This window comes from Pristiophorus japonicus, chromosome 1 (genome assembly GCF_044704955.1).
Source record: "Pristiophorus japonicus isolate sPriJap1 chromosome 1, sPriJap1.hap1, whole genome shotgun sequence".
In the NCBI taxonomy this organism is placed as follows: domain Eukaryota; kingdom Metazoa; phylum Chordata; class Chondrichthyes; family Pristiophoridae; genus Pristiophorus; species Pristiophorus japonicus.
In genome coordinates, this window is record NC_091977.1 from 431,722,910 (window position 1) to 431,747,867 (window position 24,958).

The 24,958-nt window shown below is 54.8% G+C and overlaps 1 protein-coding gene across 6 annotated transcripts in view; it reads left to right on the forward strand.

Moving 5' to 3' along the window:
- Positions 1-24,958, forward strand: part of LOC139275532 (coiled-coil domain-containing protein 178) — an 846,828-nt gene that overhangs the window by 104,703 nt on the left and 717,167 nt on the right. The gene's annotated exons all lie outside the window — the stretch shown is intronic.

Genomic DNA, 24,958 nt, shown 5'->3' on the forward strand with positions numbered 1-24,958 from the left:
TCTCTCTCCAGAGTTTCCCTCTCTTCCCCCAGTCTCTCTCTCTCCCCCCTCTCTCTCTCTGGCCAGTCTCTCTTTCTCCCCCATATCTCACTCTCTGCCCGTCTCTCTCTCTCCCCCCCAATATCTCTCCCCAGTCATCCTCCCTCTCTCCCCAAGTCACGCTCTCTCTCTTCCCAAGTCACTCTCTCTATCCCCAAGTCACTCTCTCCCCAAGTCACTCTCTCTCCCCAAGTCTCTCTCTCTCCCCCCCAGTCTCTCTCTCTATCTCCCCCAATCTCTCTCCCCTAGCTTCTCTCTTTCTCTCTCCCAGTCCCTCCTTCTCTCCCCAGTCTCTCTTTCTACCCTCAGTCTCTCTCACCACCCAGTCTCTCCCCCAGTGCCTCCCTTTCTCTTCCCCCATCACTCTCTCTCCCTCAGTCTCTATCCCGCCCCAGACTCTCTCCCATCTCTCTCTTTATCTCCCCAGTCTCTGTCTCTCCCCAGTCTCTGTCTCTCCCCCACTCTCTCCCAGAATCTTTTTCCCTCGTCACTCTCTCCCCAAAATCTCTCTCCCCCCCGCCACCATTGTCTCTCCCCCCCAGTATCTCTCCCCCTGTCTCTCTTTCTCCTCCCAGTCTCACTCTCTCTCTCTCTCTCCCCTCACTATCTCTCTCTCTCTCTCCTAGTATCTCTCTTTCTCTCTCTCTCTGCCCAGTCTCTCCCCATCTCTCTCTCTCCCCTGAATCTCTCTCTCCCCCCCCAGTCTCTCTCTCCCCAAGTCACTCTCTCTCCCCAAGTCACTCTCTCTCCCCAGTCATGTATCTCCCCGGTCTATCTCTCTCCCAGAATCTCTCCCCCCATCTCTCTCTCCCCAAAGTTGCTCTCTTCCCTGCTAGTGTCTCTCTTTCTCCCCCAGTCTCTCTCTTCCACAAGTCTCTGCCTCCCCTCCAGTGTCTCTCTTCCCCCCCCCACTCTCTCTCCACTCCCATCTCTCTTTGTCCCCCAGTCTCTCTCTCCTGAGTTTCCCTCTCCCCTCCCCCAGTCTCTCTCTCCCCCCTCCCCCAGTCTCTCTCTCTCCCTCCTTATATCCCTCAGTCCCTCTCTCTCTCTGCCCAGTCTCTCTCTCTCCCCTATATCTCTCTCTCCCCAAGTCACTCTCTCTCCCCAAGTCATTCTCTCCTCAAGTCTCTCTCTTTCTACCCAGGCTCTCTCTCCCCTAGCTTCTCTCTCTCTCTCTCTCTTTCTCGCTCTCTCTCAGTCTCTCCTCTCCCAGAGTCTCTCGTTCTACCTCAGTTTCTCATCACCCAGTCTCTCCCCGCAGTGCCTCCCTCTGTCTACCCCAGTCTCTCCCTCTACCCAAGTCTCTTGCTCCCCCTCATGTCTCTCTCTCTCTCTCCCTCAGTCTCTCTCCCACCCCAGTCTCTCTCTCTCTCTCTCTCTCTCTCACTGTCCCCCATCTCTCTCTTTATCTCCCCAGTCTCTGTCTCTCCCCAGTCTCTGTCCCTCCTCCACTCTCTCTCCCAGAATCTCTCTCTTCCATCTCTCTCTCCCCCATCTCTCTCTCCCCAAAGTCTCTCTCTCCCCCCTATTGTCTCTTTCCCCCCCCCAGTCTCACTCCCCATCTCTCTCTTTCTCCTCCCGGTATCTCTCTCTCTTCCAGTATCTCTCTCTCTCTCTCTCTCTAACCAGTCCCTCTCTCTCCCCATCTCGCTCTCTCTCTCTGCCCCAGTTTCCCTCTCTCCCCTCAATCTCTCTCCCCCCAATCTCTCTCTCCCGAAGTCACTCTCCCCAAGTCATTCTCTCTCCCCAAGTCACTCTCTCTATCTCCCCCAATCTCTCTCTCTCTCCAGTCTTTCTTTCTACCCTCAGTCTCTCTCACCGCCCAGTATATCACTCTCTCTCTCTCCCCACTCTCTTGTTCCCCAGTCTCTCCCCCGTCTCTCTCTCTCTCTCTCTCTCTTCCACTGTCTATCTTTCCCCCAGTCTCTCTATCTCCTCCCCAGTCTCTATCTGTAACTTTCCTAGTCTCTTTTCTCTCTCTTTCTCGCCCTGTCTCTCTCCCCCTGGATCTCTTTCTCCCCCAGTTTCTCTCTCTCGCTTTCTCTTTCCCCCAGTTTTTCTCTCTCTATCTCCCCGTCTCTCTCTATCTGCCCCAGTCTCTCTCTCTATCTCCCCCAGTCTCTCTCTCTCTCTCTCTCCCCCAGTCTCTCCCTCTCATCCCTCCCCCCCATCACTCTCTCTCCCCCAGTCTCTCTCCCCTCAGTCTCTCTCAATACCCAGTCTCTCTCTCTCTCTCTCTCCCCAGACTCTCTCCCCCCCAGTGCCTCGCTTTCTTCCCCAGTCTCTCTCTCTCCTCCCCAGTCTCGCTCCCTCAGTCTCTCTCCTCAGTCTCCCTCCCCCGGTCTCTCCATCTCTCCCACTGTCTCTCTCCCCCGTCTCTCTATCTCCCCCAGTCTCTCTATCTCCGCCAGTCTCTCTCTATATCTTTGCCAGTCTCTCCCTCTCTCTCTCCCTGGCTCTGTCTCTCTCCCTGGCTCTTTCTCGCCCAATCGCTCTCTCCCTCTCTCTCCCCAGTCGCTTTATCTACCCAAATCTCTCTCTCTCCCCAATCTCCCTCTCTCCCCAATCTCTCTCTCTCCCCAATCTCTCTCTTTCCCCAATCTCTCTCCCCAATCTCTCTCTCTCCCTCAGTCTCTCTCTCCCCCCTCAGTCTCTCACGCCCCAGTCTCTCTTTCTCTCCTCAGTCTCTGTACCTCCCCAGTTCTGCATCTCCCCAGTCTCTGTCTCTCTCCCAGAATCTCTCTTCCCCGTCTCTCCCAAAAGTTGCTCTCTGCCCTCCCAGTGTCTCTCTTTCCCCCTCCCCAGTCTCTCCAACCCCCCATCTCTCTTTCTCCCCCAGTCTCTCTCCAGAGTTTCCCTCTCTTCCCCCAGTCTCTCTCTCTCCCCCCTCTCTCTCTCTGGCCAGTCTCTCTTTCTCCCCCATATCTCACTCTCTGCCCGTCTCTCTCTCTCCCCCCCAATATCTCTCCCCAGTCATCCTCCCTCTCTCCCCAAGTCACGCCCTCTCTCTTCCCAAGTCACTCTCTCTATCCCCAAGTCACTCTCTCCCCAAGTCACTCTCTCTCCCCAAGTCTCTCTCTCTCCCCCCCAGTCTCTCTCTCTATCTCCCCCAATCTCTCTCCCCTAGCTTCTCTCTTTCTCTCTCCCAGTCTCTCCTTCTCTCCCCAGTCTCTCTTTCTACCCTCAGTCTCTCTCACCACCCAGTCTCTCCCCCAGTGCCTCCCTCTATCTTCCCCCATCACTCTCTCTCCCTCAGTCTCTATCCCGCCCCAGACTCTCTCCCATCTCTCTCTTTATCTCCCCAGTCTCTGTCTCTCCCCAGTCTCTGTCTCTCCCCCACTCTCTCCCAGAATCTCTTTCCCTCGTCTCTCTCTCCCCAAAGTCTCTCTCCCCCCCGCCACCATTGTCTCTCCCCCCCCAGTATCTCTCCCACTGTCTCTCTTTCTCCTCCCAGTCTCACTCTCTCTCTCTTTCCCCCCACTATCTCTCTCTCTCTCCTAGTATCTCTCTTTCTCTCTCTCTCTGCCCAGTCTCTCCCCATCTCTCTCTCTCTCCTCAATCTCTCTCTCCCCCCCAGTCTCTCTCTCCCCAAGTCACTCTCTCTCCCCAAGTCACTCTCTCTCCCCAGTCATGTATCTCCCCGGTCTATCTCTCTCCCAGAATCTCTCCCCCCATCTCTCTCTCCCCAAAGTTGCTCTCTTCCCTGCTAATGTCTCTCTTTCTCCCCCAGTCTCTCTCTTCCACAAGTCTCTGCCTCCCCTCCAGTGTCTCTCTTCCCCCCCCCACTCTCTCTCCACTCCCATCTCTCTTTGTCCCCCAGTCTCTCTCTCCTGAGTTTCACTCTCCCCTCCCCCAGTCTCTCTCTTCCCCCCCCCCCCCCAGTCTCTCTCTCTCCCTCCTTATATCCCTCAGTCCCTCTCTCTCTCTGCCCAGTCTCTCTCTCTCCCCTATATCTCTCTCTCCCCAAGTCACTCTCTCTCCCCAAGTCATTCTCTCCTCAAGTCTCTCTCTTTCTACCCAGGCTCTCTCTCCCCTAGCTTCTCTCTCTCTCTCTCTCTTTCTCGCTCTCTCTCAGTCTCTCCTCTCCCAGAGTCTCTCGTTCTACCTCAGTTTCTCATCACCCAGTCTCTCCCCGCAGTGCCTCCCTCTGTCTACCCCAGTCTCTCCCTCTACCCAAGTCTCTTGCTCCCCCTCATGTCTCTCTCTCTCTCTCCCTCAGTCTCTCTCCCACCCCAGTCTCTCTCTCTCTCTCTCTCTCTCTCTCTCTCACTGTCCCCCATCTCTCTCTTTATCTCCCCAGTCTCTGTCTCTCCCCAGTCTCTGTCCCTCCTCCACTCTCTCTCCCAGAATCTCTCTCTTCCATCTCTCTCTCCCCCATCTCTCTCTCCTCAAAGTCTCTCTCTCCCCCCTATTGTCTCTTTCCCCCCCCCAGTCTCACTCCCCATCTCTCTCTTTCTCCTCCCGGTATCTCTCTCTCTTCCAGTATCTCTCTCTCTCTCTCTCTCTAACCAGTCCCTCTCTCTCCCCATCTCGCTCTCTCTCTCTGCCCCAGTTTCCCTCTCTCCCCTCAATCTCTCTCTCTCCCCCGTCTCTCTATCTCCCCCAGTCTCTCTATCTCCGCCAGTCTCTCTCTATATCTTTGCCAGTCTCTCCCTCTCTCTCTCCCTGGCTCTGTCTCTCTTCCTGGCTCTTTCTCGCCCAATCGCTCTCTCCCTCTCTCTCCCCAGTCGCTTTATCTACCCAAATCTCTCTCTCTACCCAAGTCTCTCTCTCTCCCCAATCTCTCTCTCTCCCCAATCTCTCTCCCCAATCTCCCTCTCTCCCCAATCTCTCTCTCTCCCCAATCTCTCTCTTTCCCCAATCTCTCTCCCCAATCTCTCTCTCTCCCTCAGTCTCTCTCTCCCCCCTCAGTCTCTCACGCCCCAGTCTCTCTTTCTCTCCTCAGTCTCTGTACCTCCCCAGTTCTGCATCTCCCCAGTCTCTGTCTCTCTCCCAGAATCTCTCTCCCCCGTCTCTCCCAAAAGTTGCTCTCTGCCCTCCCAGTGTCTCTCTTTCCCCCTCCCCAGTCTCTCCAACCCCCCATCTCTCTTTCTCCCCCAGTCTCTCTCCAGAGTTTCCCTCTCTTCCCCCAGTCTCTCTCTCTCCCCCCTCTCTCTGGCCAGTCTCTCTTTCTCCCCCATATCTCACTCTCTGCCCGTCTCTCTCTCTCCCCCCCAATATCTCTCCCCAGTCATTCTCCCTCTCTCCCCAAGTCACGCCCTCTCTCTTCCCAAGTCACTCTCTCTATCCCCAAGTCACTCTCTCCCCAAGTCACTCTCTCTCCCCAAGTCTCTCTCTCTCCCCCCCAGTCTCTCTATCTCCCCCAATCTCTCTCCCCTAGCTTCTCTCTTTCTCTCTCCCAGTCTCTCCTTCTCTCCCCAGTCTCTCTTTCTACCCTCAGTCTCTCTCACCACCCAGTCTCTCCCCCAGTGCCTCCCTCTATCTTCCCCATCACTCTCTCTCCCTCAGTCTCTATCCCGCCCCAGACTCTCTCCCATCTCTCTCTTTATCTCCCCAGTCTCTGTCTCTCCCCAGTCTCTGTCTCTCCCCCACTCTCTCCCAGAATCTCTTTCCCTCGTCTCTCTCTCCCCAAAGTCTCTCTCCCCCCCGCCACCATTGTCTCTCCCCCCCAGTATCTCTCCCACTGTCTCTCTTTCTCCTCCCAGTCTCACTCTCTCTCTCTTTCCCCCCACTATCTCTCTCTCTCTCCTAGTATCTCTCTTTCTCTCTCTCTCTGCCCAGTCTCTCCCCATCTCTCTCTCTCCCCTCAATCTCTCTCTCCCCCCCAGTCTCTCTCTCCCCAAGTCACTCTCTCTCCCCAAGTCACTCTCTCTCCCCAGTCATGTATCTCCCCGGTCTATCTCTCTCCCAGAATCTCTCCCCCCATCTCTCTCTCCCCAAAGTTGCTCTCTTCCCTGCTAATGTCTCTCTTTCTCCCCCAGTCTCTCTCTTCCACAAGTCTCTGCCTCCCCTCCAGTGTCTCTCTTCCCCCCCCACTCTCTCTCCACTCCCATCTCTCTTTGTCCCCCAGTCTCTCTCTCCTGAGTTTCCCTCTCCCCTCCCCCAGTCTCTCTCTCCCCCCCCCCCCCCAGTCTCTCTCTCTCCCTCCTTATATCCCTCAGTCCCTCTCTCTCTCTGCCCAGTCTCTCTCTCTCCCCTATATCTCTCTCTCCCCAAGTCACTCTCTCTCCCCAAGTCATTCTCTCCTCAAGTCTCTCTCTTTCTACCCAGGCTCTCTCTCCCCTAGCTTCTCTCTCTCTCTCTCTCTTTCTCGCTCTCTCTCAGTCTCTCCTCTCCCAGAGTCTCTTGTTCTACCTCAGTTTCTCATCACCCAGTCTCTCCCCGCAGTGCCTCCCTCTGTCTACCCCAGTCTCTCCCTCTACCCAAGTCTCTTGCTCCCCCTCATGTCTCTCTCTCTCTCTCCCTCAGTCTCTCTCCCACCCCAGTCTCTCTCTCTCTCTCTCTCTCTCTCTCTCACTGTCCCCCATCTCTCTCTTTATCTCCCCAGTCTCTGTCTCTCCCCAGTCTCTGTCCCTCCTCCACTCTCTCTCCCAGAATCTCTCTCTTCCATCTCTCTCTCCCCCATCTCTCTCTCCCCAAAGTCTCTCTCTCCCCCCTATTGTCTCTTTCCCACCCCCAGTCTCACTCCCCATCTCTCTCTTTCTCCTCCCGGTATCTCTCTCTCTTCCAGTATCTCTCTCTCTCTCTCTCTCTAACCAGTCCCTCTCTCTCCCCATCTCGCTCTCTCTCTCTGCCCCAGTTTCCCTCTCTCCCCTCAATCTCTCTCTCTCCCCCCAATCTCTCTCTCCCGAAGTCACTCTCCCCAAGTCATTCTCTCTCCCCAAGTCACTCTCTCTATCTCCCCCAATCTCTCTCTCTCTCCAGTCTCTCTTTCTACCCTCAGTCTCTCTCACCGCCCAGTATATCACTCTCTCTCTCTCCCCACTCTCTTGTTCCCCAGTCTCTCCCCCGTCTCTCTCTCTCTCTCTCTCTCTTCCACTGTCTATCTTTCCCCCAGTCTCTCTATCTCCTCCCCAGTCTCTATCTGTATCTTTCCTAGTCTCTTTTCTCTCTCTTTCTCGCCCTGTCTCTCTCCCCCTGGATCTCTTTCTCCCCCAGTTTCTCTCTCTCGCTTTCTCTTTCCCCCAGTTTTTCTCTCTCTATCTCCCCGTCTCTCTCTATCTGCCCCAGTCTCTCTCTCTATCTCCCCCAGTCTCTCTCTCTCTCTCTCTCTCTCTCCCCCAGTCTCTCCCTCTCATCCCTCCCCCCCATCACTCTCTCTCCCCCAGTCTCTCTCCCCTCAGTCTCTCTCAATACCCAGTCTCTCTCTCTCTCTCTCCCCAGACTCTCTCCCCCCCAGTGCCTCGCTTTCTTCCCCAGTCTCTCTCTCTCCTCCCCAGTCTCGCTCCCTCAGTCTCTCTCCTCAGTCTCCCTGCCCCGGTCTCTCCATCTCTCCCACTGTCTCTCTCCCCCGTCTCTCTATCTCCCCCAGTCTCTCTATCTCCGCCAGTCTCTCTCTATATCTTTGCCAGTCTCTCCCTCTCTCTCTCCCTGGCTCTGTCTCTCTCCCTGGCTCTTTCTCGCCCAATCGCTCTCTCCCTCTCTCTCCCCAGTCGCTTTATCTACCCAAATCTCTCTCTCTCCCCAATCTCCCTCTCTCCCCAATCTCTCTCTCTCCCCAATCTCTCTCTTTCCCCAATCTCTCTCCCCAATCTCTCTCTCTCCCTCAGTCTCTCTCTCCCCCCTCAGTCTCTCACGCCCCAGTCTCTCTTTCTCTCCTCAGTCTCTGTACCTCCCCAGTTCTGCATCTCCCCAGTCTCTGTCTCTCTCCCAGAATCTCTCTCCCCTGTCTCTCCCAAAAGTTGCTCTCTGCCCTCCCAGTGTCTCTCTTTCCCCCTCCCCAGTCTCTCCAACCCCCCATCTCTCTTTCTCCCCCAGTCTCTCTCCAGAGTTTCCCTCTCTTCCCCCAGTCTCTCTCTCTCCCCCCTCTCTCTCTCTGGCCAGTCTCTCTTTCTCCCCCATATCTCACTCTCTGCCCGCCTCTCTCTCTCCCCCCCAATATCTCTCCCCAGTCATTCTCCCTCTCTCCCCAAGTCACGCCCTCTCTCTTCCCAAGTCACTCTCTCTATCCCCAAGTCACTCTCTCCCCAAGTCACTCTCTCTCCCCAAGTCTCTCTCTCTCCCCCCCAGTCTCTCTCTCTATCTCCCCCAATCTCTCTCCCCTAGCTTCTCTCTTTCTCTCTCCCAGTCTCTCCTTCTCTCCCCAGTCTCTCTTTCTACCCTCAGTCTCTCTCACCACCCAGTCTCTCCCCCAGTGCCTCCCTCTATCTTCCCCATCACTCTCTCTCCCTCAGTCTCTATCCCGCCCCAGACTCTCTCCCATCTCTCTCTTTATCTCCCCAGTCTCTGTCTCTCCCCAGTCTCTGTCTCTCCCCCACTCTCTCCCAGAATCTCTTTCCCTCGTCTCTCTCTCCCCAAAGTCTCTCTCCCCCCCGCCACCATTGTCTCTCCCCCCCAGTATCTCTCCCACTGTCTCTCTTTCTCCTCCCAGTCTCACTCTCTCTCTCTTTCCCCCCACTATCTCTCTCTCTCTCCTAGTATCTCTCTTTCTCTCTCTCTCTGCCCAGTCTCTCCCCATCTCTCTCTCTCCCCTCAATCTCTCTCTCCCCCCCAGTCTCTCTCTCCCCAAGTCACTCTCTCTCCCCAAGTCACTCTCTCTCCCCAGTCATGTATCTCCCCGGTCTATCTCTCTCCCAGAATCTCTCCCCCCATCTCTCTCTCCCCAAAGTTGCTCTCTTCCCTGCTAATGTCTCTCTTTCTCCCCCAGTCTCTCTCTTCCACAAGTCTCTGCCTCCCCTCCAGTGTCTCTCTTCCCCCCCCCACTCTCTCTCCACTCCCATCTCTCTTTGTCCCCCAGTCTCTCTCTCCTGAGTTTCCCTCTCCCCTCCCCCAGTCTCTCTCTTCCCCCCCCCCCAGTCTCTCTCTCTCCCTCCTTATATCCCTCAGTCCCTCTCTCTCTCTGCCCAGTCTCTCTCTCTCCCCTATATCTCTCTCTCCCCAAGTCACTCTCTCCCCAAGTCATTCTCTCCTCAAGTCTCTCTCTTTCTACCCAGGCTCTCTCTCCCCTAGCTTCTCTCTCTCTCTCTCTCTCTTTCTCGCTCTCTCTCAGTCTCTCCTCTCCCAGAGTCTCTCGTTCTACCTCAGTTTCTCATCACCCAGTCTCTCCCCGCAGTGCCTCCCTCTGTCTACCCCAGTCTCTCCCTCTACCCAAGTCTCTTGCTCCCCCTCATGTCTCTCTCTCTCTCTCCCTCAGTCTCTCTCCCACCCCAGTCTCTCTCTCTCTCTCTCTCACTGTCCCCCATCTCTCTCTTTATCTCCCCAGTCTCTGTCTCTCCCCAGTCTCTGTCCCTCCTCCACTCTCTCTCCCAGAATCTCTCTCTTCCATCTCTCTCTCCCCCATCTCTCTCTCCCCAAAGTCTCTCTCTCCCCCCTATTGTCTCTTTCCCCCCCCCAGTCTCACTCCCCATCTCTCTCTTTCTCCTCCCGGTATCTCTCTCTCTTCCAGTATCTCTCTCTCTCTCTCTCTCTAACCAGTCCCTCTCTCTCCCCATCTCGCTCTCTCTCTCTGCCCCAGTTTCCCTCTCTCCCCTCAATCTCTCTCTCTCCCCCCAATCTCTCTCTCCCGAAGTCACTCTCCCCAAGTCATTCTCTCTCCCCAAGTCACTCTCTCTATCTCCCCCAATCTCTCTCTCTCTCCAGTCTCTCTTTCTACCCTCAGTCTCTCTCACCGCCCAGTATATCACTCTCTCTCTCTCCCCACTCTCTTGTTCCCCAGTCTCTCCCCCGTCTCTCTCTCTCTCTCTCTCTTCCACTGTCTATCTTTCCCCCAGTCTCTCTCTCTATCTCCTCCCCAGTCTCTATCTGTAACTTTCCTAGTCTCTTTTCTCTCTCTTTCTCGCCCTGTCTCTCTCCCCCTGGATCTCTTTCTCATCCAGTTTCTCTCTCTCGCTCTCTCTCTCCCCCAGTTTTTCTCTCTCTATCTCCCCGTCTCTCTCTATCTGCCCCAGTCTCTCTCTCTATCTCCCCCAGTCTCTCTCTCTCTCTCTCTCTCCCCCAGTCTCTCCCTCTCATCCCTCCCCCCCATCACTCTCTCTCCCCCAGTCTCTCTCCCCTCAGTCTCTCTCAAAAGCCAGTCTCTCTCTCTCTCTCTCCCCAGACTCTCTCCCCCCCAGTGCCTCGCTTTCTTCCCCAGTCTCTCTCTCTCCTCCCCAGTCTCACTCCCTCAGTCTCTCTCCTCAGTCTCCCTCCCCCGGTCTCTCCATCTCTCCCACTGTCTCTCTCCCCCGTCTCTCTATCTCCCCCAGTCTCTCTATCTCCGCCAGTCTCTCTCTATATCTTTGCCAGTCTCTCCCTCTCTCTCTCCCTGGCTCTGTCTCACTCCCCGGCTCTTTCTCGCCCAATCTCTCTCTCCCTCTCTCTCCCCAGTCTCTTTATCTACCCAAATCTCTCTCTCTACCAAGTCTCTCTCTCTCCCCAATCTCTCTCTCCCCCCAATCTCTCTCTCTCCCCAATCTCTCTCTCTCCCAATCTCCCTCTCTCCCCAATCTCTCTCTCTCCCCAACCTCTCTCTTTCCCCAATCTCTCTCCCCAATCTCTCTCTCTCCCTCAGTCTCTCTCTCCCCCCTCAGTCTCTCACGCCCCAGTCTCTCTTTCTCTCCTCAGTCTCTGTACCTCCCCAGTTCTGCATCTCCCCAGTCTCTCTCTCTCCCAGAATCTCTCTCCCCCGTCTCTCCCAAAAGTTGCTCTCTGCCCTCCCAGTGTCTCTCTTTCCCCCTCCCCAGTCTCTCCAACCCCCCATCTCTCTTTCTCCCCCAGTCTCTCTCCAGAGTTTCCCTCTCTTCCCCCAGTCTCTCTCTCTCCCCTCTCTCTCTCTCTGGCCAGTCTCTCTTTCTCCCCCATATCTCTCTCTCTTTCCCCCGCAGTCTCGTTCTCTTCCCTAGTCTCGCTCCTTCAGTCTCTCTCCCCCCGGTCTCGCTCCCTCAGTCTCTCTCTCCAGTCTCTCCATCTCTCCCGCTGTCTCTTTCCTCCGTCTCTCTATCTCCCCTAGTCTCTCTCTCTATCTTCCCCAGTCTCTCTCTCTCTCTCTCTCTCTCTCTCCCTGGCTCTCTCTCTCCCTGTTTCTCTCTCTCTTTCCCCCAGTTTCTATCTGTATCTTCCCCAGTCTCTTTATCTCTCTATCCCTGTCTCTCTCTCTCTCTCTCTCTCTCTCTCTCCCTCCCGGCTCTCCCTCAGTTTCTCTCTGTCTCTCCCCCAGCCTCTATCTCTCTCTCCCCATCACTCTCTCCCCCTCAATTTCTCTCTCTCCCCATTCTCTCTCTTCCCCCCTACCCCGTCTTTCTTCTCTCTCCTTGACTCTCTCTCCCTGTCTCGCTATCTCTCACCCAGTTTCTGTCTTTCTCCTGTAGTCTCTCTGTCCCCCAGTCTCCCTCTCCCGAGTTTCCCTCTCTCCCCCACTGTCTCTCTCCCCCCAGTCTCTCTCCATCTCCCCCAATCTCTCTCTCCCCCAGTATCTCTCTCTCCCCAAGTACCCCTCCCTCACACCCGTCTCTCTCTCTCTCTCCTCCGTCTCTCTCTCTCTCCCCCAGTCTCTCCATCCCCAGTCATCCTCCGTATCTCCCCCAGTCTCTGTCTCTCTATCTCCCCCATTCTCTATCTCCCCCAGTCTCTGTCTCTCTATCTCCCCCAGTCTCTCTCTCTATTTCCCTCAGTCTCTCTCTCTCTCCTCGTCGCTCTCTCTCCAAATATTTCTCTCTCTCTCCCCCGTCTCTCTGCCCCAGTCTCCCTCAATCCCCCAGTCTCTCTCTCTCCCCCAGTCATTGTCACTCTCTCCCCCACTGTCACTCTCTCTCCCCAAGTCTCTCTCTCTCCCCCCAGTCTCTCTCTCTATCTCCCCCAGTCTCTCTCTCTCTCTCCCCCAGTCTCTCCCTCTCATCCCTCCCCCCACCATCACTCTCTCTCCCCCAGTCTCTCTCCCCTCAGTTTCTCTCAATACCCAGTCTCTCTCTCTCTCCCCAGACTCTCTCTCCCCCCCAGTGCCTCGCTTTCTCCCCCAGTCTCTCTCTCTCCTCCCCAGTCTTGCTCCCTCAATCTCTCTCCCCAGTCTCCCTGCCCCGGTCTCTCCATTTCTCCCACTGTCTCTCTCCCCCGTCTCTCTATCTCCCCCAGTCTCTCTATCTCCGCCAGTCTCTCTCTATATCTTTGCCAGTCTCTCCCTCTCTCTCTCCCTGGCTCTGTCTCTCTCCCTGGCTCTTTCTCGCCCAATCGCTCTCTCCCTCTCTCTCCCCAGTCGCTTTATCTACCCAAATCTCTCTCTCTACCCAAGTCTCTCTCTCTCCCCAATCTCTCTCTCTCCCCAATCTCTCTCCCCAATCTCCCTCTCTCCCCAATCTCTCTCTCTCCCCAATCTCTCTCTTTCCCCAATCTCTCTCCCCAATGTCTCTCTCTCCCTCAGTCTTTCTCTCCCCCCTCAGTCTCTCACGCCCCAGTCTCTCTTTCTCTCCTCAGTCTCTGTACCTCCCCAGTTCTGCATCTCCCCAGTCTCTGTCTCTCTCCCAGAATCTCTCTCCCCCGTCTCTCCCAAAAGTTGCTCTCTGCCCTCCCAGTGTCTCTCTTTCCCCCTCCCCAGTCTCTCCAACCCCCCATCTCTCTTTCTCCCCCAGTCTCTCTCCAGAGTTTCCCTCTCTTCCCCCAGTCTCTCTCTCTCCCCCCTCTCTCTCTCTGGCCAGTCTCTCTTTCTCCCCCATATCTCACTCTCTGCCCGTCTCTCTCTCTCCCCCCCAATATCTCTCCCCAGTCATCCTCCCTCTCTCCCCAAGTCACGCTCTCTCTCTTCCCAAGTCACTCTCTCTATCCCCAAGTCACTCTCTCTCCCCAAGTCTCTCTCTCTCCCCCCCAGTCTCTCTCTCTATCTCCCCCAATCTCTCTCCCCTAGCTTCTCTCTTTCTCTCTCCCAGTCTCTCCTTCTCTCCCCAGTCTCTCTTTCTACCCTCAGTCTCTCTCACCACCCAGTCTCTCCCCCAGTGCCTCCCTTTCTCTTCCCCCATCACTCTCTCTCCCTCAGTCTCTATCCCGCCCCAGACTCTCTCCCATCTCTCTCTTTATCTCCCCAGTCTCTGTCTCTCCCCAGTCTCTGTCTCTCCCCCACTCTCTCCCAGAATCTCTTTCCCTCGTCTCTCCCCAAAGTCTCTCTCCCCCCCGCCACCATTGTCTCTCCCCCCCAGTATCTCTCCCCCTGTCTCTCTTTCTCCTCCCAGTCTCACTCTCACTCTCTCTCCCCCCACTATCTCTCTCTCTCTCCTAGTATCTCTCTTTCTCTCTCTCTCTGCCCAGTCTCTCCCCATCTCTCTCTCTCCCCTCAATCTCTCTCTCCCCCCCCAGTCTCTCTCTCCCCAAGTCACTCTCTCTCCCCAAGTCACTCTCTCTCCCCAGTCATGTATCTCCCCGGTCTATCTCTCTCCCAGAATCTCTCCCCCCATCTCTCTCTCCCCAAAGTTGCTCTCTTCCCTGCTAGTGTCTCTCTTTCTCCCCCAGTCTCTCTCTTCCACAAGTCTCTGCCTCCCCTCCAGTGTCTCTCTTCCCCCCCCCAACTCTCTCTCCACTCCCATCTCTCTTTGTCCCCCAGTCTCTCTCTCCTGAGTTTCCCTCTCCCCTCCCCCAGTCTCTCTCTTCCCCCCCCCCCCAGTCTCTCTCTCTCCCTCCTTATATCCCTCAGTCCCTCTCTCTCTCTGCCCAGTCTCTCTCTCTCCCCTATATCTCTCTCTCCCCAAGTCACTCTCTCTCCCCAAGTCATTCCCTCCTCAAGTCTCTCTCTTTCTACCCAGGCTCTCTCTCCCCTAGCTTCTCTCTCTCTCTCTCTCTTTCTCGCTCTCTCTCAGTCTCTCCACTCCCAGAGTCTCTCGTTCTACCTCAGTTTCTCATCACCCAGTCTCTCCCCGCAGTGCCTCCCTCTGTCTACCCCAGTCTCTCCCTCTACCCAAGTCTCTTGCTCCCCCTCATGTCTCTCTCTCTCTCTCTCCCTCAGTCTCTCTCTCACCCCAGTCTCTCTCTCTCTCTCTCTCTCTCTCTCTCTCACTGTCCCCCATCTCTCTCTTTATCTCCCCAGTCTCTGTCTCTCCACAGTCTCTGTCCCTCCTCCACTCTCTCTCCCAGAATCTCTCTCTTCCATCTCTCTCTCCCCCATCTCTCTCTCCCCAAAGTCTCTCTCTCCCCCCTATTGTCTCTTTCTCCCCCCCAGTCTCACTCCCCATCTCTCTCTTTCTCCTCCCGGTATCTCTCTCTCTTCCAGTATCTCTCTCTCTCTCTCTCTAACCAGTCCCTCTCTCTCCCCATCTCGCTCTCTCTCTCTGCCCCAGTTTCCCTCTCTCCCCTCAATCTCTCTCTCTCCCCCCAATCTCTCTCTCCCGAAGTCACTCTCCCCAAGTCATTCTCTCTCCCCAAGTCACTCTCTCTATCTCCCCCAATCTCTCTCTCTCTCCAGTCTCTCTTTCTACCCTCAGTCTCTCTCACCGCCCAGTATATCACTCTCTCTCTCTCCCCACTCTCTTGTTCCCCAGTCTCTCCCCCGTCTCTCTCTCTCTCTCTCTCTTCCACTGTCTATCTTCCCCCCAGTCTCTCCCTCTATCTCCTCCCCAGTCTCTATCTGTATCTTTCCTAGTCTCTTTTCTCTCTCTTTCTCGCCCTGTCTCTCTCCCCCTGGATCTCTTTCTCATCCAGTTTCTCTCTCTCGCTCTCTCTCTCCCCCAGTTTTTCTCTCTCTATCTCCCCGTCTCTCTCTATCTGCCCCAGTCTCTCTCTCTATCTCCCCCAGTCTCTCTCTCTCTCTCTCTCTCTCCCCCAGTCTCTCCCTCTCATCCCTCCCCCCCATCACTCTCTCTCCCCCAGTCTCTCTCCCCTCAGTCTCTCTCAATACCCAGTCTCTCTCTCTCTCTCTCCCCAGACTCTCTCCCCCCCAGTGCCTTGCTTTCTTCCCCAGTCTCTCTCTCTCCTCCCCAGTCTCGCTCCCTCAGTCTCGCTCCTCAGTCTCCCTCCCCCGGTCTCTCCATCTCTCCCACTGTCTCTCTCCCCCGTCTCTCTATCTCCCCCAGTCTCTCTATCTCCGCCAGTCTCTCTCTATATCTTTGCCAGTCTCTCCCTCTCTCTCTACCTGGCTCTGTCTCTCTCCCCGGCTCTTTCTCGCCCAATCTCTCTCTCCCTCTCTCTCCCCAGTCTCTTTATCTACCCAAATCTCTCTCTCTACCCAAGTCTCTCTCTCTCCCCAATCTCTCTCTCCCCCCAATCTCTCTCTCTCCCCAATCTCTCTCTCTCCCCAATCTCCCTCTCTCCCCAATCTCTCTCTCTCCCCAATCTCTCTCTTTCCCCAATCTCTCTCCCCAATCTCTCTCTCTCCCTCAGTCTCTCTCTCCCCCCTCAGTCTCTCACGCCCCAGTCTCTCTTTCTCTCCTCAGTCTCTGTACCTCCCCAGTTCTGCATCTCCCCATTCTCTCTCTCTCCCAGAATCTCTCTCCCCCGTCTCTCCCAAAAGTTGCTCTCTGCCCTCCCAGTGTCTCTCTTTCCCCCTCCCCAGTCTCTCCAACCCCCCATTTCTGTTTCTCCCCCAGTCTCTCTCCAGAGTTTCCCTCTCTTCCCCCAGTCTCTCTCTCTCCCCTCTCTCTCTCTCTGGCCAGTCTCTCTTTCTCCCCCATATCTCTCTCTCTTTCCCCCGCAGTCTCGCTCTCTTCCCTAGTCTCGCTCCTTCAGTCTCTCTCCCCCCGGTCTCGCTCCCTCAGTCTCTCTCTCCATCTCTCCCGCTGTCTCTTTCCTCCGTCTCTCTATCTCCCCTAGTCTCTCTCTCTATCTTCCCCAGTCTCTCTCTCTCTCTCTCCCCGGATCTCTCTCTCCCTGTTTCTCTCTCTCTTTCCCCCAGTTTCTATCTGTAACTTCCCCAGTCTCTTTATCTCTCTATCCCTGTCTCTCTCTCTCTCTCTCTCTCTCTCCCTCCCGCTCTCCCTCAGTTTCTCTCTGTCTCTCCCCCAGCCTCTATCTCTCTCTCCCCATCACTCTCTCCCCCTCAATTTCTCTCTCTCCCCATTCTCTCTCTTCCCCCCTACCCCGTCTTTCTTCTCTCTCCTTGACTCTCTCTCCCTGTCTCGCTATCTCTCACCCAGTTTTTGTCTCTCTCCTATAGTCTCTCTGTCCCCCAGTCTCCCTCTCCCGAGTTTCCCTCTCTCCCCCACTGTCTCTCTCCCCCCAGTCTCTCTCCATCTCCCCCAATCTCTCTCTCCCCCAGTATCTCTCTCTCCCCAAGTACCCCTCCCTCACACCCGTCTCTCTCTCTCTCTCCTCCGTCTCTCTCTCTCTCCCCCAGTCTCTCCATCCACAGTCATCCTCCGTATCTCCCCCAGTCTCTGTCTCTCTATCTCCCCCATTCTCTATCTCCCCCAGTCTCTGTCTCTCTATCTCCCCCATTCTCTCTATCACCCCCAGTCTCTCTCTCTATTTCCCTCAGTCTCTCTCTCTCTCCTCGTCGCTCTCTCTCCAAATATTTCTCTCTCTCTCCCCCGTCTCTCTGCCCCAGTCTCCCTCAATCCCCCAGTCTCTCTCTCTCCCCCAGTCATTGTCACTCTCTCCCCCACTGTCACTCTCTCTCCCCAAGTCTCTCTCTCTCCCCCCAGTCTCTCTCTCTATCTCCCCCAGTCTCTCTCTCTCTCTCTCTCTCTCTCTCTCCCCCAGTCTCTCCCTCTCATCCCTCCCCCCCCCATCACTCTCTCTCCCCCAGTCTCTCTCCCCTCAGTTTCTCTCAATACCCAGTCTCTCTCTCTCTCCCCAGACTCTCTCACCCCTCCAGTGCCTCGCTTTCTCCCCCAGTCTCTCTCTCTCCTCCCCAGTCTTGCTCCCTCAGTCTCTCTCCCCAGTCTCCCTGCCCCGGTCTCTCCATTTCTCCCACTGTCTCTCCCCCGTCTCTCTATCTCCCCCAGTCTCTCTATCTCCGCAAGTCTCTCTCTATATCTTTGCCAGTCTCTCCCTCTCTCTCTCCCTGGCTCTGTCTCTCTCCCTGGCTCTTTCTCGCCCAATCGCTCTCTCCCTCTCTCTCCCCAGTCGCTTTATCTACCCAAATCTCTCTCTCTACCCAAGTCTCTCTCTCTCCCCAATCTCTCTCTCTCCCCAATCTCTCTCCCCAATCTCCCTCTCTCCCCAATCTCTCTCTCTCCCCAATCTCTCTCTTTCCCCAATCTCTCTCCCCAATCTCTCTCTCTCCCTCAGTCTCTCTCTCCCCCCTCAGTCTCTCACGTCCCAGTCTCTCTTTCTCTCCTCAGTCTCTGTACCTCCCCAGTTCTGCATCTCCCCAGTCTCTGTCTCTCTCCCAGAATCTCTCTCCCCCGTCTCTCCCAAAAGTTGCTCTCTGCCCTCCCAGTGTCTCTCTTTCCCCCTCCCCAGTCTCTCCAACCCCCCATCTCTCTTTCTCCCCCAGTCTCTCTCCAGAGTTTCCCTCTCTTCCCCCAGTCTCTCTCTCTCCCCCCTCTCTCTCTCTGGCCAGTCTCTCTTTCTCCCCCATATCTCACTCTCTGCCCGTCTCTCTCTCTCCCCCCCAATATCTCTCCCCAGTCATCCTCCCTCTCTCCCCAAGTCACGCTCTCTCTCTTCCCAAGTCACTCTCTCTATCCCCAAGTCACTCTCTCCCCAAGTCACTCTCTCTCCCCAAGTCTCTCTCTCTCCCCCCCAGTCTCTCTCTCTATCTCCCCCAATCTCTCTCCCCTAGCTTCTCTCTTTCTCTCTCCCAGTCTCTCCTTCTCTCCCCAGTCTCTCTTTCTACCCTCAGTCTCTCTCACCACCCAGTCTCTCCCCCAGTGCCTCCCTCTCTCTTCCCCCATCACTCTCTCTCCCTCAGTCTCTATCCCGCCCCAGACTCTCTCCCATCTCTCTCTTTATCTCCCCAGTCTCTGTCTCTCCCCAGTCTCTGTCTCTCCCCCACTCTCTCCCAGAATCTCTTTCCCTCGTCTCTCTCTCCCCAAAGTCTCTCTCCCCCCCGCCACCATTGTCTCTCCCCCCCAGTATCTCTCCCCCTGTCTCTCTTTCTCCTCCCAGTCTCACTCTCTCTCTCTCTCTCCCCCCACTATCTCTTTCTCTCTCCTAGTATCTCTCTTTCTCTCTCTCTCTGCCCAGTCTCTCCCCATCTCTCTCTCTCCCCTCAATCTCTCTCTCCCCCCCAGTCTCTCTCTCCCCAAGTCACTCTCTCTCCCCAGTCATGTATCTCCCCAGTCTATCTCTCTCCCAGAATCTCTCCCCCCATCTCTCTCTCCCCAAAGTTGCTCTCTTCCCTGCTAGTGTCTCTCTTTCTCCCCCAGTCTCTCTCTTCCACAAGTCTCTGCCTCCCCACCAGTGTCTCTCTTTCCCCCCCCAACTCTCTCTCCACTCCCATCTCTCTTTGTCCCCCAGTCTCTCTCACCTGAGTTTCCCTCTCCCCTCCCCCAGTCTCTCTCTTCCCCCCCCCCCAGTCTCTCTCTCTCCCTCCTTATATCCCTCAGTCCCTCTCTCTCTCTGCCCAGTCTCTCTCTCTCCCCTATATCTCTCTCTCCCCAAGTCACTCTCTCTCCCCAAGTCATTCTCTCCTCAAGTCTCTCTCTTTCTACCCAGGCTCTCTCTCCCCTAGCTTCTCTCTCTTTCTCGCTCTCTCTCAGTCTCTCCTCTCCCAGAGTCTCTCGTTCTACCTCAGTTTCTCATCACCCAGTCTCTCCCCGCAGTGCCTCCCTCTGTCTACCCCAGTCTCTCCCTCTACCCAAGTCTCTTGCTCCCCCTCATGTCTCTCTCTCTTTCTCCCTCAGTCTCTCTCCCACCCCAGTCTCTCTCTCTCTCTCTCTCACTGTCCCCCATCTCTCTCTTTATCTCCCCAGTCTCTGTCTCTCCCCAGTCTCTGTCCCTCCTCCACTCTCTCTCCCAGAATCTCTCTCTTCCATCTCTCTCTCCCCCATCTCTCTCTCCCCAAAGTCTCTCTCTCCCCCCTATTGTCTCTTTCCCCCCCCCAGTCTCACTCCCCATCTCTCTCTTTCTCCTCCCGGTATCTCTCTCTCTTCCAGTATCTCTCTCTCTCTCTCTCTAACCAGTCCCTCTCTCTCCCCATCTCGCTCTCTCTCTCTGCCCCAGTTTCCCTCTCTCCCCTCAATCTCTCTCTCTCCCCCCAATCTCTCTCTCCTGAAGTCACTCTCCCCAAGTCATTCTCTCTCCCCAAGTCACTCTCTCTATCTCCCCCAATCTCTCTCTCTCTCTCCAGTCTCTCTTTCTACCCTCAGTCTCTCTCACCGCCCAGTATATCACTCTCTCTCTCTCCCCACTCTCTTGTTCCCCAGTCTCTCCCCCGTCTCTCTCTCTCTCTCTCTTCCACTGTCTATCTTTCCCCCAGTCTCTCTCTCTATCTCCTCCCCAGTCTCTATCAGTATCTTTCCTAGTCTCTTTTCTCTCTCTTTCTCGCCCTGTCTCTCTCCCCCTGGATCTCTTTCTCCCCCAGTTTCTCTCTCTCGCTCTCTCTCTCCCCCAGTTTTTCTCTCTCTATCTCCCCGTCTCTCTCTATCTGCCCCAGTGTCTATATCTCTCTCTCCCCATCACTCTCTCTCCCTCAGTTTCTCTCTCTCTCTCTCTCCGGTCTCTTTCCCTCCGCATTCTCACTCCCCTCCCCCAAGTCTTTCTTCTCTCTCCTTGATTATCTCTTGTTCTCTCCCTGTCTCTCTCTCTCTCTCTCTCTCCCTGTCTCTCTCTCTTTCTCTCCCTGTCTCTCTCTCCCGAGGTTCCCTCTTTCCCCCACTTCTCTCTGTCTCTTCACGTCTCTCTCTCTCTCTCTCTCCCCAAGTATCTCTCTCTCTCCATCCAGTCTGTCTCTCTTGCCCCCATCTCTCTCTCTCTCTCTCCCCCTGTCTCTCTCTCCCCCAAGTCTCACTCTCTCTCCCCAGTCTCTCTCTCTTTCCACAGTGTCTCTCTCCCCAAAGTCGCTCTCTTCTCCCCTAGTGTCTCTCTTTCTCCCCCCCAGTGTCTCTCTTTCTCCCCCAGTCTCTCTCTCCTCCAAGTCTCTCTTTCCCCCGCAGTCTCTCTCTCTCTTTCCCAGTGTTGCTTCCTCAGTCTCTCTCCCTCAGTCTCTCTCCCCGTCTCTCTCCCACTGTTTCTCTTTTCCCCCGTCTCTCTCTCTATCTCCCCCAGTCTCTCTCTGTATCTCCCCCAGTCTCTCTTTCTATCTTCGCCAGTCTCTCTCTCTCTCTCTCTCTCTCCCTCCCTGGCTCTCTCTCTCTCTCCCCTGGCTCTCTCTCTCTCTCTTCCTCCCCCCACCCCCCCCCGTCTCTCTCTCCCTCCCTGCAGTCTCATTCTCCCCTGTCATCCTCACTCTCTCCCCCACTGTCTCTCTCGCTATCTCCTCCAATCTCTCTATCTCCCCCAAGTCACTCTCTCCTCCCCTCGTGTCTCTCTCCCCAATCTCTCTCTCTCTCCCCAATCTCTCTCCCCCCATCATTTTCTCTCCCCCAGTCTCTCTCTCTCTCACCCTAGTTTCTCTCTCTCCCCCCATCTCTCTCCCCCGTCTCTCTCAAACTGTCTTTCTCGTTTCTTCCGTCTCTCTCTATCTCCCCCAGTCTCTCTCTCTCTATCTCCCCCGGTCACTCTCTGTATCTCCTCTCCAGTCTCTATCTGTATCTTTCCTAGTCTCTTTTCTCTATCTCTCTCCCTATCTCTCTCCCCCTAGCTCTCTCCCCCCCAGTGTCTCGCTCTATCTCCCCATCTCTTTCTATCTCCTCCAGTGCCTCTCTCTTTCTCTCCCCATTGCTCTCTCTCCCTCAGTTTGTCTCTCTCCCTCCGCATTTTCACTCCCCCCCCCCCCCGCCACCCCCCAAGTCTTTCTGCGCTCTCCTTGACTCTCTCTCTCTCTCTCTCCCTGTCTCTCTCTGTCTCCCAGATTCTCTCTCCCCCACTTCGCTCTATCTCTCCCCGTCTCTCTCTCTCTCTCTCTCCCCCCCAAGTATGTCTCCCTCTCTCTCTCTCTCCATCCAGTCTCTCTCTCTCTCTCCCCGTCTCTCTCTCCCCAGTCTCTCTCTGTCCCCCCAGTCTCTCTCTCTCTCTCTCTCTCCCTCAGTCTCTCTATTTCCCTCAGTCTCTCTCTCTCTCCCCATTTCTCTCTCTCCCCAAGTATCTCTCCCTCCTCAGTCTCTCTCTCCCCGTCTCTCTGCCACAGTCTCTCTCTTTCTGCCACAGTCTCTCTCCCCCCCCCAATCTCTCTCTCCCCAGTCATCCTCACTTTCTTCCCCACTGTCACTCTCACCACCCAGTCTCACTCTCTCTCCCCAGTCTCTCTCTCCCCAGTCACTCTCTCCCCAAAGTCGCTCTCTCCCCCCCTAGAAACATAGAAACATAGAAAATAGGTGCAGGAGTAGGCCATTCGACCCTTCTAGCCTGCACCGCCATTCAATGAGTTCATGGCTGAACATGCAACTTCAGGACCCCATTCCTGCCATACCCCTTGATCCCCCGAGTAATAAGGACTTCATCTAACTCCTTTTTGAATATATTTAGTGAATTGGCCTCAACAACTTTTTATGGTACAGAATTCCACAGGTTCACCACTCTCTGGGTGAAGACGTTTCTCCTCATCTCGGTCCTAAATGGCTTACCCCTTATCCTTAGACTGTGACCCCTGGTTCTGGACTTCCCCAACATTGGGAACATTCTTCCTGCATCTAACCTGTCTGAACCCATCAGAATTTTAAACGTTTCTATGAGGTCCCCTCTCATTCTTCTGAACTCCAGTGAATACAAGCCCAGTTGATCCAGTCTTTCTAGATAGATCAGTCCCACCATCCCAGGAATCAGTCTGGTGAACCTTCGCTGCACTCCCTCAATAGCAAGAATGTCCTTCCTCAAGTTAGGAGACCAAAACTGTACACAATACTCCAGGTGTGGCCTCACCAAGGCCCTGTACAACTGTAGCAACACCTCCCTGCCTCTGTACTCAAATCCCCTCGCTATGAAGGCCAACATGCCATTTGCTTTCTTAACCGCCTGCTGTACCTGCATGCCAACCTTCAATGACTGATGTACCATGACACCCAGGTCTCGTTGCACCTTCCCTTTTCCTAATCTGTCACCATTCAGATAATAGTCTGTCTCTCTGTTTTTACCACCAAAGTGGATAACCTCACATTTATCCACATTATACTTCATCTGCCATGCATTTGCCCACTCACCTAACCTATCCAAGTCACTCTGCAGCCTCATAGCATCCTCCTCGCAGCTCACACTGCCACCTAACTTAGTGTCATCCGCAAATTTGGAGATACTACATTTAATCCCCTCGTCTAAATCATTAATGTACAGTGTAAACAGCTGGGGCCCCAGCACAGAACCTTGCGGTACCCCACTAGTCACTGCCTGCCATTCTGAAAAGTACCCATTTACTCCTACTCTTTGCTTCCTGTCTGACAACCAGTTCTCAATCCATGTCAGCACACTACCCCCAATCCCACGTGCTTTAACTTTGCACATTAATCTCTTGTGTGGGACCTTGTCGAAAGCCTTCTGAACGTCCAAATATACCACATCAACTGGTTCTCCCTTGTCCACTCTACTGGAAACATCCTCAAAAAATTCCAGAAGATTTGTCAAGCATGATTTCCCTTTCACAAATCCATGCTGACTTGGACCTATCATGTCACCTCTTTCCAAATGCGCTGCTATGACATCCTAATAATTGATTCCATCATTTCACCCACTACTGAGGTCAGGCTGACCGGTCTATAATTCCCTGTTTTCTCTCTCCCTCCTTTTTTAAAGTGTCTCTCTTTCTCCCCCCAGTGTCTCTCTTTCTCCCTTCGTCTCTCTCTCCTCCAAGTCTCTCTTTCCCCCGCAGTCTCTCTCTCTCTTCCCCAGTCTTGCTCCCTCAGACTCTCTCCCTCAGTCTCTCTCCCCCGTCTCTCTCCCACTGTCTCTCTCTTTTCCCCCATCTCTTTCTCTATCTCCCCCAGTCTCTCTCTGTATCTCCCCCAGTCTCGCTCTCTATCTTCGCCAGTCTCTCTCTCTCTCTCTCTCCCTCCCTGTCTATCTCTCTCTCTCTCTCTCTCTCCTGGCCCTCTCTCGTCCCCTCCCACCAGTCATCCTCACTCTCTCCCCCACTGTCTCTCTCTCTCTCTCTCCCCCAGTCTCTCTTTCTATCTCCCCCAAGTCACTCTCTCCCCCCTTCATGTGTCTCTCCCCTAGTCTCTCTCTCTCTCCCCAAATTGCTCTCTCTTGTCCCCCATCTCCCCCCATCTGTCTCTTTCTCTCCCCAGTCTCTGTATTCCCCACTCTCTGTATCTCCCCAGTCTCTCTCTTTCCCAGAATCCCTCTCCCCATCTCTCTCTTCCCAAAGTCGCTCTCCCCACTCTAGTTTCTCTCTTTCTCTCCCAGTCTCTCTCTCCCAAAGTATCTGTCTCCCTCGAAGTATCTCTCCTTCCCCACCCAGTCTCTTCCCCGCCCCCATCTTTCTCCACGCCCCATCTCTCTCTCTCCCCCCAGTCTCTCTCTCTCTTTCTCTCTCCCCCAGTCTCTCTCTCTCCCCCCAGACTCTCTCCCCAGGCTCTCTCTCTCTCTCTCTCTCTCTCGCTCGCTCTCTCTCCCCCCCCAGTTTCTCTCTCTCTCTCTCTCTCTCTCTCCCCCCATCTCACTGCCCCCAATCTCTCTCTCTCCCCCCAATCTCTCTCTCCCCCCAATCTCTCTCTCCCCAATCATCCTCCCTCTCTCCCCAAGTCACTCTTGTTAGTGTGGAGAAAGAGTCAGACTGAACACTGTGAACTCAAAGTAAAGTGTGACCTTAGTCTTTTATTGCAGGTCTCCAGAGTGCCTCTCCAACCTGTGAAGCCTCCTTAAATACCTGTGCTCCCAAGGGCTTATGGGATCCCTTGGGACGACAGGGGATGAGTCCTCTGGTGGCTGTACAGAGTAAATACAAGTTTACATATATAACAACACTCCTCCCCCAAGTCAGTAGTGTTACTATTTACAATGTGAGTCGATCTGGGGCCTGGTTGATCGTCTCGGTGTGAAAGCTGGTGTTGTTGAATCATTTGTTGGGCCCTCGCTGGGCTGCTGTGCAGCTGGACTTGTTGGCCTACCTGGTGTGTTGGGCCCTGCTGGGCTGTTATGGATGATGGGTTCTGCTTCGTGGTCAACCGTGGTGCCAGTTGCCACAGGTGTGTATGTTGGGGGATCAATAAAGGTAGGGTCCAAGGTGGGTTGCTCAGGATAGTCCATGAATCTGAGTTTGATTTGGTCCAAGTGTTTCCGGTGAATGAATCCATTTGAAAGTTTGACCCGAAACACCCTGCTCTCCTCTTTGGCTACGATAGTGCCGGGAAGCCACTTGGGACCTTGTCCATAATTTAATACAAATACAGGATCATTGATTTCACTCTCGCGTGACACATTTGCGCTATCATGGTATGCACTTTGCTGAAGCCGCCTGCGCTCTACCTGTTCATGTAGATCAGGGTGAACTAACAAGAGCCTTGTCTGAAGTGCTCTTTTCATGAGCAGTTCAGCAGGTGGGATCCCAGTGAGTGAGTGGGGTCTCGTGCGGTAGCTAAGCAGGACTCAGAATAGGCGAGTCTGCAGTAAGCCTTCAGTTACCCTCTTCAAGCCTTGTTTGATGGTTTGCACTGTTCTCTCTGCCTGACCATTGGACGCTGGTTTAAACAGGGCAGATGTCACATGTTTGATCCCGCTACAGGTCATGAATTCTTTGAACTCAGCACCGGTAAAACATGGCCCATTGTCGCTCACCATGACATCGTGTAAGCCGTGAGTGGCAAATATGGTCCGCAGGCTTTCAGTAGTGGCAGCG